This window comes from Salvelinus namaycush, unplaced genomic scaffold (assembly GCF_016432855.1).
Source record: "Salvelinus namaycush isolate Seneca unplaced genomic scaffold, SaNama_1.0 Scaffold237, whole genome shotgun sequence".
Taxonomy (NCBI): domain Eukaryota; kingdom Metazoa; phylum Chordata; class Actinopteri; order Salmoniformes; family Salmonidae; genus Salvelinus; species Salvelinus namaycush.
The window spans coordinates 179,691-189,272 of record NW_024059197.1 but is presented as its reverse complement, the minus strand read 5'-3'; positions in this window follow the sequence as shown (position 1 = coordinate 189,272).

The window sequence follows — 9,582 nt, the reverse complement described above, 5'->3', positions numbered from 1 at the left end:
GAGCCTTCCCCCCCATGGTCAGGAGAAGGAGAGGATCGGTGAGTACTTGTGAAAGGAGACCCCCAAGGCTGGGTAGTTCTATGTAGAGAGAAGAGAAAGGCTGGGTAGTTCTATTCAGAGAGAAGAGAAAGGCTGGGTAGTTCTATTGTAGAGAGAGAGAAAGGCTGGTAGTTCTATTTGCAGAGGAAGAGAAAGGCTGGGTAGTTCTATTGTAGAGAGAGGAGAAAGGCTGGGTAGTTCTATGTAGAGAGAAGAGAAAGGCTGGGTGTTCTATTTTAGAGAGAAGAGAAAGGCTGGGTAGTTCTATTGTAGAGAGAAGAGAAAGGCTGGGTAGTTCTATTTAGAGAGAAGAGAAAGGCTGGGTAGTTCTATTGCAGAGAGAAGAAAAGGCTGGGTAGTTCTATTGTAGAGAGAAGAGAAGGCTGGGTAGTTCTATTGTAGAGAGAAGAGAAAGGCTGGGTAGTTCTATTGCAGAGAGAAGAGAAAGGCTGGGTAGTTCTATTGTAGAGAGAAGAGAAAGGCTGGTAGTTCTATTGTAGAGAGAGGAGAAGCTGGGTAGTTCTTTTGAGAGAGAGGAGAAAGGCTGGGTAGTTCTTTGCAGAGAGAGAGAAGAAGATGGCGGTATATTACAGAGAGAAGAGAAAGGCTTGGAAGTTCTATTGCAGAGAGAAGAGAAAGGCTGGGTAGTTCTATTGCAGAGAGACAGAGAGAAGAGAAAGGCTGGGTATTCTATTGTAGAGAGAAGAGAAAGGCTGGGTAGTTATTTAGAGAGAGAGAGAAAGGTGGGTAGTTCTATTGCAGAGAGAAGAAAAAGGCTGGGTAGTTCTATTGTAGAGAGAAGAGAAAGGCTGGTAGTTCTATTGTAGAGAGAAGAGAAAGGGTGGTAGTTCTATTGCAGAGAGAAGAAAAAGGCTGGGTAGTTCTATTGTAGAGAGAAGGAAAGGCTGGGTAGGTCTATTGTAGAGAGAAGAGAAAGGCTGGGTAGTTCTGTGTAGAGAGAAGAGAAAGGCTGGGAGTTCTATTGCAGAGAGAAGAGAAAGGCTGGGTAGTTCTTTGCAGAGAGAGAGAAAGGCTGGGTAGTTTATTGTAGAGAGAGGAGAAAGGCTGGTAGTTCTATTGCAGAGAGGGAGAAAGGCTGGGTAGTTATTTTGCAGAGAGAAGGAAAGGCTGGGTAGTTCTATACAGAGAGAAGAGAAAGGCTGGGTAGTTCTATTGCAGAGAGAGGAGAAAGGTGGGTAGTTTCTTTTGCAGAGAGAGGAGAAAGGCTGGGTAGTTCTTTGCAGAGAGAAGAGAAAGGCTGGGTAGTTCTATGACAGAGAGAAGAGAAAGGCGGGAAGTTATTGCAGAGAGAAGAGAAGGCTGGGTAGTTCTTATTGCAGAGAGAAGAGAAAGGCTGGGTAGTTCTATTGTAGAGAGAGGAGAAAGGCTGGGTAGTTCTATTGTAGAGAGAAGAGAAAGGCTGGGTAGTTCATTGTAGAGAGAAGAGAAAGGCTGGGTAGTTCATGTAGAGAGAAGAGAAAGCTGGGTAGTTTATTGTAGAGAGAGAGAAAGGCTGGGTAGTTCTATTGCAGAGAGAGAAGAAAAGGCTGGGTAGTTCTATTGTAGAGAGAAGAGAAAGGCTGGGTAGTTCTATTGTAGAGAGGAGAGAAAGGCTGGGTAGTTCTATTGCAGAGAGAGAGAAAGGCTGGGTGTTCTATTGTAGAGAGAAGAGAAAGGCTGGGTAGTTCTATTGTAGAGGAGGAGAAAGGCTGGGTAGTTCTTTTGCAGAGAGAGGAGAAAAGGCTGGGTATTCTTTTGCAGAGAGAAGAGAAAGGCTGGGGTTCTATTACAGAGAGAAGGGAAAGGCTGGGATTCTATGCAGAGAGAGAGAAAGGTGGGTAGTTCTATTGCAGAGAGAAGAGAAAGGCTGGTAGTTCTATGTAGAGAGAAGAGAAAGGCTGGTAGTTTATTGTAGAGAGAGAGAAAGGCTGGGTAGTTCTATTACAGAGAGAAGAGAAAGGCTGGGAAGTTCTATTGCAGAGAGAAGAGAAAGGCTGGGTAGTTCTATTGCAGAGAGAAGAGAAAGGCTGGGTAGTTCTATTGTAGAGAGAGGAGAAAGGCTGGGTAGTTCTATTGCAGAGAGAGGAGAAAGGCTGGGTAGTTATTTTGCAGAGAGAAGGGAAAGGCTGGGTAGTTCATATGCAGAGAGAAGAGAAAGGCTGGGAAGTTCTATTGGAGAGAGAAGAGAAAGGCTGGGTAGTTCTATGCAGAGAGAAAGAAAGGCTGGGTAGTTCTATGTAGAGAGAAGAGAAAGGCTGGGTAGTTTATTGTAGAGAGAAGAGAAAGGCTGGGTAGTTCTATTGCAGAGAGAAGAGAAAGGCTGGGAGTTCTATGCAGAGAGAAGAGAAAGGCTGGGTAGTTCTATTGCAGAGAGAAGAAAAGGCTGGGGAGTTCTATTGTAGAGAGAGGAGAAAGGCTGGGTAGTTCTTTGCAGAGAGAGAGAGAAAGGCTGGGTAGTTATTTTGAGAGAGAAGGAAAGGCTGGGTAGTTCTATTACAGAGAGAAGAGAAAGGCTGGGAAGTTCTTGCAGAGAGAAGAGAAAGGCTGGGTAGTTCTATTGCAGAGAGAGGAGAAAGGCTGGGTAGTTCTTTTGCAGAGAGAGGAGAAAGGCTGGGTATAGTCTTTTGCAGAGAGAAGAGAAAGGCTGGGTAGTTCTATTACAGAGAGAAGAGAAAGGCGGAAGTTCTATTGAGAGAGAAGAGAAAGGCTGGGTAGTTCTATTGCAGAGAGAAGAGAAAGGCTGGGTAGTTTTAGTGTAGAGAGAGGAGAAAGGTGGGTAGTTCTATTGTAGAGAGAAGAGAAGGCTGGGTGTTCTATTTAGAGAGAAGAGAAAGCTGGGTAGTTCTATTGTAGAGAGAAGAGAAAGGCTGGGTAGTTCATTGTAGAGAGAAGAGAAAGGCTGGGTAGTTCTATTGCAGAGAGAAGAAAAAGGCTGGGTAGTTCTATTGTAGAGAGAAGAAGAAAGGCTGGGTAGTTCTATTGTAGAGAGAAGAGAAAGGTGGGTAGTTCTATTGCAGAGAGAAGAGAAAGCTGGGTAGTTCTATTGTAGAGAGAAGAGAAAGGCTGGGTAGTTCTATGTAGAGAGAGGAAAGGCTGGGTAGTTCTTTGCAGAGAGAGGGAAAGGCTGGGTAGTTCTTTGCAGAGAGAAGAGAAAGGCTGGGGTTCTTTACAGAGAGAAGAGAAAGGCTGGGAGTTCTATGCAGGAGAGAGAAAGGCTGGGTAGTTCTATGAAGAGAGAGAGAAAGGTGGGTAGTTCTACTGTGAGAGAAGAGAAAAGGCTGGTAGTTTATTGAGAGAGAAGAGAAAGGTGGGTAGTTCTATTGCAGAGAAAAGAAAAAGCTGGGTAGTTCTATTGGAGAGAGAAGAGAAAGGCTGGGTAGTTCTATTGTAGAGAGAAGAGAAAGGCTGGGTAGTTCTATTGCAGAGAGAGAAAAAAGCTGGGTAGTTCTATTGTAGAGAGAAGAGAAAGGCTGGGTAGTTCTATTGTAGAGAGAAGAGAAAGGCTGGGTGTTCTAATGTAGAGAGAAGAGAAAGGCTGGGTAGTTCTATTGTAGAGAGAAGAGAAAGGCTGGGTAGTTCTATTGTAGAGAGAGGAAAGGTGGTAGTTATTGCAGAGAGAAGAGAAAGGCTGGTAGGTTCTATTGTAGAGAGAAGAGAAAGGCTGGGTAGTCTATTGTAGAGAGAAGAGAAAGGCTGGGTAGTTCTATTGTAGAGAGGGAGAAAAGGCTGGGTAGTTCTTTGCAGAGAGAGGAGAAAAGGTGGGTAGTTCTTTGCAGAGAGAAGAGAAAGGGGGAGTTCTATTACAGAGAGAAGAAAGGCTGGGAGTTCTATTGAGAGAGAAGAGAAAGGCTGGGTAGTTCTATTGAGAAGAGAAGAGAAGGCTGGGTAGGTATTGTAGAGAGAGGAGAAGGCTGGGTAGTTATTTTGAGAGAGAGGAAAGCTGTAGTTCATTAGAGGAGAAGAGAAAGCTGGGAAGTTCTATTGCAGAGAGAAGAGAAAGGCTGGTGTTTAGTTCATTGAGAGAGAGGAGAAAGGCTGGGTAGTTCTTTGCAGAGAGAGGAGAAAGGCTGGGTAGTTCTTTTGCAGAGAGAAGAGAAAGGTGGGTAGTTCTATAAGGAGAAGAGAAAGGCTGGGAGTTCTATTGCAGAGAGAAGAGAAAGGCTGGGGTCTAGTCAGAGGAGAGAGAGAAAGGCTGGGAGTTCTATTGCAGAGAGAAGAGAAAGGTGGTAGTTCTATGAGAGAGAGAGAAAGGCTGGGTAGTTCTATGTAGAGAGAAGAGAAAGGCTGGGTAGTTTATTGTAGAGAGAAGAGAAAGGCTGGGTAGTTCTATGTAGAGAGAAGAGAAAGGCTGGGTAGTTCATTGCAGAGAAAAGAAAAGGCTGGGTAGTTCTATTGGAGAGAGAAGAGAAAGGCTGGGTAGTTCTATTGTAGAGAGAAGAGAAAGGCTGGGTAGTTCTATTGCAGGAGAGAAGAAAGGCGGGGTGTCTATGTAGAGAGAGAGAAAGGCTGGGTAGTTCTATTGTAGAGAGAAGAGAAAGGCTGGGTAGTTCTATTGAGAGAGAGAGAAGGCTGGGTAGTTCTATTGTAGAGAGAAGAGAAAGGCTGGGTAGTTCTTTGTAGAGAGAGGAGAAAGGCTGGTTAGTTATTGCAGAGAGAAGAGAAAGGCTGGGTAGTTCTATTGTAGAGAGAAGAGAAAGGCTGGGTAGTTCTATTGTAGAGAGAAGAGAAAGGCTGGGTAGTTCTATTGTAGAGAGAGGAGAAAGGCTGGGTAGTTCTTTTGCAGAGAGAGGAGAAAGGTGGGTAGTTCTTTGCAGAGAGAAGAGAGGCTGGGGTTCTATTACAGAGAGAAGAGAAGGCTGTGAAGTTCTATTGCAGAGAGAAGAGAAAGGCTGGGTAGTTCTATTGCAGAGAGGAGAGAAAGGCTGGGTAGTTCTATTGTAGAGAGAGGAGAAAGGCTGGGTAGTTATTTGCAGAGAGAAGGGAAAGGCTGGGTAGTTCTATTACAGAGAGAAGAGAAAGGCTGGGAGTTCTATTGCAGAGAGAAGAGAAAGCTGGGTAGTTCTATTGCAGAGAGAGGAGAAAGGCTGGTAGTTCTTTTGAGAGAGAGAGAAGGCTGTAGTCTTGCAGAGAGAAGAGAAAGCTGGTAGTTCTATTCAGAGAGAAGAGAAAGGCTGGGTAGTTCTATTGCAGAGAGAAGAGAAAGGCTGGGTAGTTTATTGCAGGAGAAGAGAAAGGTGGGGTAGTTCTATTGCAGAGAGAAGAGAAAGGCTGGGTAGTTCTATTGCAGAGAGAGAGAAAGGCTGGGTAGTTTATTGCAGAGAGAAGAGAAAGGCTGGGTAGTTCTATTGCAGAGAGAAGAGAAAGGCTGGTGCTGGGTAGTTCTATTGCAGAGAGAAGAGAAAGGCTGGGTAGTTCTATTGCAGAGAGAGAAGAGAAAGGCTGGGTAGTTCTATTGCAGGAGAGAGAGAAAGGCTGGGTAGTTCTATTGAGAGAGAGAGAAAGGCTGGGTAGTTCTATTGCAGAGAGAAGAGAAAGGCTGGGTAGTTCTATTGAGAGAGAGAGGAAAGGCTGGGTAGTTCTATTGAGAGAGAGAGAAAGTGGGTAGTTCTATTGCAGAGAGAAGAGAAGGCTGGGTAGTTCTATTAGAGAGAGAGAAAGGCTGGAGTTCTATTGCATAGAGAAGAGAAAGGCTGGGTAGTTCTATTGGAGAGAGGAGAAAGGCTGGGTAGTTCATTTTAGAGAGAAGAGAAAGGCGGGTAGTTCTATTGTAGAGAGAGAGAAAGGCTGGGTAGTTCTATGTAGAGGAAGAGAAAGGCTGGTAGTCTATTGTAGAGAGAGGAGAAAGGCTGGGTAGTTCTATTGAGAGAGAAGGGAAAGGCTGGGTAGTTCTATTTGAGAGAGAAGAGAAAGGCTGGGTAGTTCTATTGAGAGAGAAGAGAAAGGCTGGGTAGTGTTAGTTCTATTGAGGTGAGAGAAGAGAAAGGCTGGGTAGTTCTAGCAGAGAGAAGAGAAAGGCTGGGTAGTTCTATTGAGAGAGAAGAGAAAGGCTGGGTAGTTCTATTGAGAGAGAAGAGAAAGCTGGTAGTTTGTGTAGAGAGAGAGAAAGGCTGGGTAGTTTAGTGTAGGAGAAGAGAAAGGCTGGGTAGTTATTAGTGTAGAGAGAAGGAAAGGCTGGGTAGTTCTATTGCAGAGAGAAGAGAAAGGCTGGTAGTTCTATGTAGAGAGAAGAGAAAGCTGGGTAGTTCTATGCAGAGAGAAGAAAAGGCTGGGGAGTTCTAGTGTAGAGAGAGGAGAAAGGCGGGTAGTTCTATTGTAGAGAGAAGAGAAAGGCTGGGTAGTTATAGTGTAGAGAGAAGAGAAAGCTGGTGGTAGTTCTATTGTAGAGAGAAGAGAAAGGCTGGGTAGTTATATGTAGAGAGAAGAGAAAGGCTGGGTTAGTTGTTTAGTGTAGAGAGAAGAGAAAGGCTGGTAGTTCTATTGTCAGAGAGAAGAGAAAGGTGGGTAGTTCTATTGTAGAGAGAAGAGGAAAGGCTGGGTAGTTTATTGAGAAGAGAAGAGAAAGGCTGGTAGTTCTATTGTAGAGAGAAGAGAAAGGCTGGGGTAGTTCTATTGCAGAGAGAAGAGAAAGGCTGGGTAGTTATAGTGTAGAGAGAAGAGAAAGGCTGGGTAGTTCTATTGTAGAGAGAAGAGAAAGGCTGGGTAGTTATAGTGTAGAGAGAAGAGAAAGGCTGGGTAGTTCTATTGTAGAGAGAAGAGAAAGGCTGGGTAGTTATAGTGTAGAGAGAAGAGAAAGGCTGGGTAGTTGTAGTGTAGAGAGAAGAGAAAGGCTGGGTAGTTCTATTGCAGAGAGAAGAGAAAGGCTGGGTAGTTCTATTGTAGAGAGAAGAGAAAGGCTGGGTAGTTCTATTGCAGAGAGAAGAGAAAGGCTGGGTAGTTCTAGTGTAGAGAGAGGAGAAAGGCTGGGTAGTTCTATTGTAGAGAGAAGAGAAAGGCTGGTTAGTTCTATTGCAGAGAGAAGAGAAAGGCTGGGTAGTTATAGTGTAGAGAGAAGAGAAAGGCTGGGTAGTTCTATTGTAGAGAGAAGAGAAAGGCTGGGTAGTTCTAGTGTAGAGAGAGGAGGCTGGGTAGTTATAGTGTAGAGAGAGGAGGCTGGGTAGCTATAGTGTAGAGAGAGGAGGCTGGGTAGCTATAGTGTAGAGAGAGGAGGCTGGGTAGCTATAGTGTAGAGAGAGGAGGCTGGGTAGTTGTAGTGTAGAGAGAGGAGGCTGGGTAGCTATAGTGTAGAGAGAGGAGGCTGGGTAGCTATAGTGTAGAGAGAGGAGGCTGGGTAGCTATAGTGTAGAGAGAGGAGGCTGGGTAGTTGTAGTGTAGAGAGAGGAGGCTGGGTAGCTATAGTGTAGAGAGAGGAGGCTGGGTAGCTATAGTGTAGAGAGAGGAGGCTGGGTAGCTATAGTGTAGAGAGAGGAGGCTGGGTAGTTATAGTGTAGAAGAGGCTGGGTAATTATAGTGTAGAGGAGGCTGGGTAGTTGTAGTGTAAAGAGAGGAGGCTGGGTAGTTCTAGTGTAGAGTAGGCTGGGTAGTTGTAGTGTAGAGAGAAGAAAGGCTGGGTAGTTCTATTGTAGAGAGAGGTGAAAGGCTGGGTAGTTGTAGTGTAGAGAGAGGAGGCTGGGTAGTTGTAGTGTAGAGAGAGGAGGCTGGGTAGTTGTAGTGTAGAGAGAGGAGGCTGGGTAGTTCTAGTATAGAGAGAGGAGGCTGGGTAGTTCTAGTGTAGAGAGAGGAGACTGGGTAGTTCTAGTATAGAGAGAGGAGGCTGGGTAGTTACTGTATAGAGAGAGGAGGCTGGGTAGCTGTGTTATAGTGAATAGAAGCTGGGTAGTTATGGTATAGAGAGCGGAGGCTGGGTAGTTCTAGTGTAGAGTGATGAGGCAGGCTGGGTAGTTCTAGTATAGCGAGATGAGGTTTAAGACTGGATGGTTATAGTGTAGAGAGAGGATGTTGGGTAGTTCTATTGTAGAGATAGGAGACAGGCTGGGTAGTTTTAGTGTGGAGAGAGGAGGCTGGGTAGTTCTAGTGTAGAGAGAGGAGTCTGGGTAGTACTAGTGTAGAGAGAGGAGAACGGCTGTGTAGTTATAGTGTAGAGAGAGGAGTCTGGGTAGTTGTAGTGTAGAGAGAGGAGGCCGGGTTGTTCTAGTGTGGAGAGAGGAGGCTGTGTCGTTTTTTTGTAGAGATAGGAGAAAGGCTGGGTAGTTTTAGTGAAGAGGGAGGAGGCTCTGTAGTCCTAGTGTTGAGAGAGGAGGCTGGGTAGTTCTAGTGTAGAGAGAGGAATCTGGGTTGTTTTAGTGTAGAGAGAGGAGAAAGGCTGGTTAGTTTTAGTGAAGAGGGAGGAGGATCTGTAGTTCTAGTGTTGAGAGAGGAGGCTGGGTTGTTTTAGTTTAGAGAGAGGAGAAAGGCTGGGTAGTTGTAGTGTAGAGAGAGGAGGCTGGGTAGTTGTGGTGTTGAGAGATTATGCTGGGTAGTTATAGTGTAGAGATAAGAGAAAGACTGGGTAGTTTTAGTGTAGACAGAGGAGTCTGGGTAGTTCTAGTGTAGAGGGAGGAGGTTGGGTATATCTAGTGTAGAGAGAATAGGCTGGATAGTTCTAGTATAGAGAGAGGAGGCTTGGTAGTTGTAGTGTAGAGGAGGCTGGATAGTTCTAGTATAGAGAGAGGAGGCTTGGTAGTTGTAGTGTAGAGGAGGCTGGGTAGTTCTAATGCAGAGAGAGGAGAAAGGCTGGGTAGTTCTTTTGCAGAGAGAAGAGAAAGGCTGGGTAGTTCTATTACAGAGAGTAGAGAAAGGCTGGGAAGTTCTATTGTAGAGAGAAGAGAACGGCTGGGTAGTTCTATTACAGAGAGAAGAGAAAGGCTGGGTAGTTCTTTTGCAGAGAGAAGAGAAAGGCTGGGTAGTTCTATTGTAGAGAGAAGAGAAAGGCTGGGTAGTTCTATTGTAGAGAGAAGAGAAAGGCTGGGTAGTTCTATTGTAGAGAGAAGAGAAAGGCTGGGTAGTTCTATTGCAGAGAGAAGAGAAAGGCTGGGTAGTTCTATTGTAGAGAGAGGAGAAAGGCTGGGTAGTTCTATTGTAGAGAGAAGAGAAAGGCTGGGTAGTTCTATTGCAGAGAGAAGAAAAAGGCTGGGTAGTTCTATTGTAGAGAGAAGAGAAAGGCTGGGTAGTTCTATTGTAGAGAGAAGAGAAAGGCTGGGTAGTTCTATTGCAGAGAGAAGAGAAAGGCTGGGTAGTTCTATTGTAGAGAGAAGAGAAAGGCTGGGTAGTTCTATTGTAGAGAGAAGAGAAAGGCTGGGTAGTTCTATTGTAGAGAGAGGAGAAAGGCTGGGTAGTTCTATTGCAGAGAGAGGAGAAAGGCTGGGTAGTTCTTTTGCAGAGAGAAGAGAAAGGCTGGGCGTTCTATTACAGAGAGAAGAGAAAGGCTGGGAAGTTCTATTGCAGAGAGAAGAGAAAGGCTGGGTAGTTCTATTGCAGAGAGAAGAGAAAGGCTGGGTAGTTCTATTG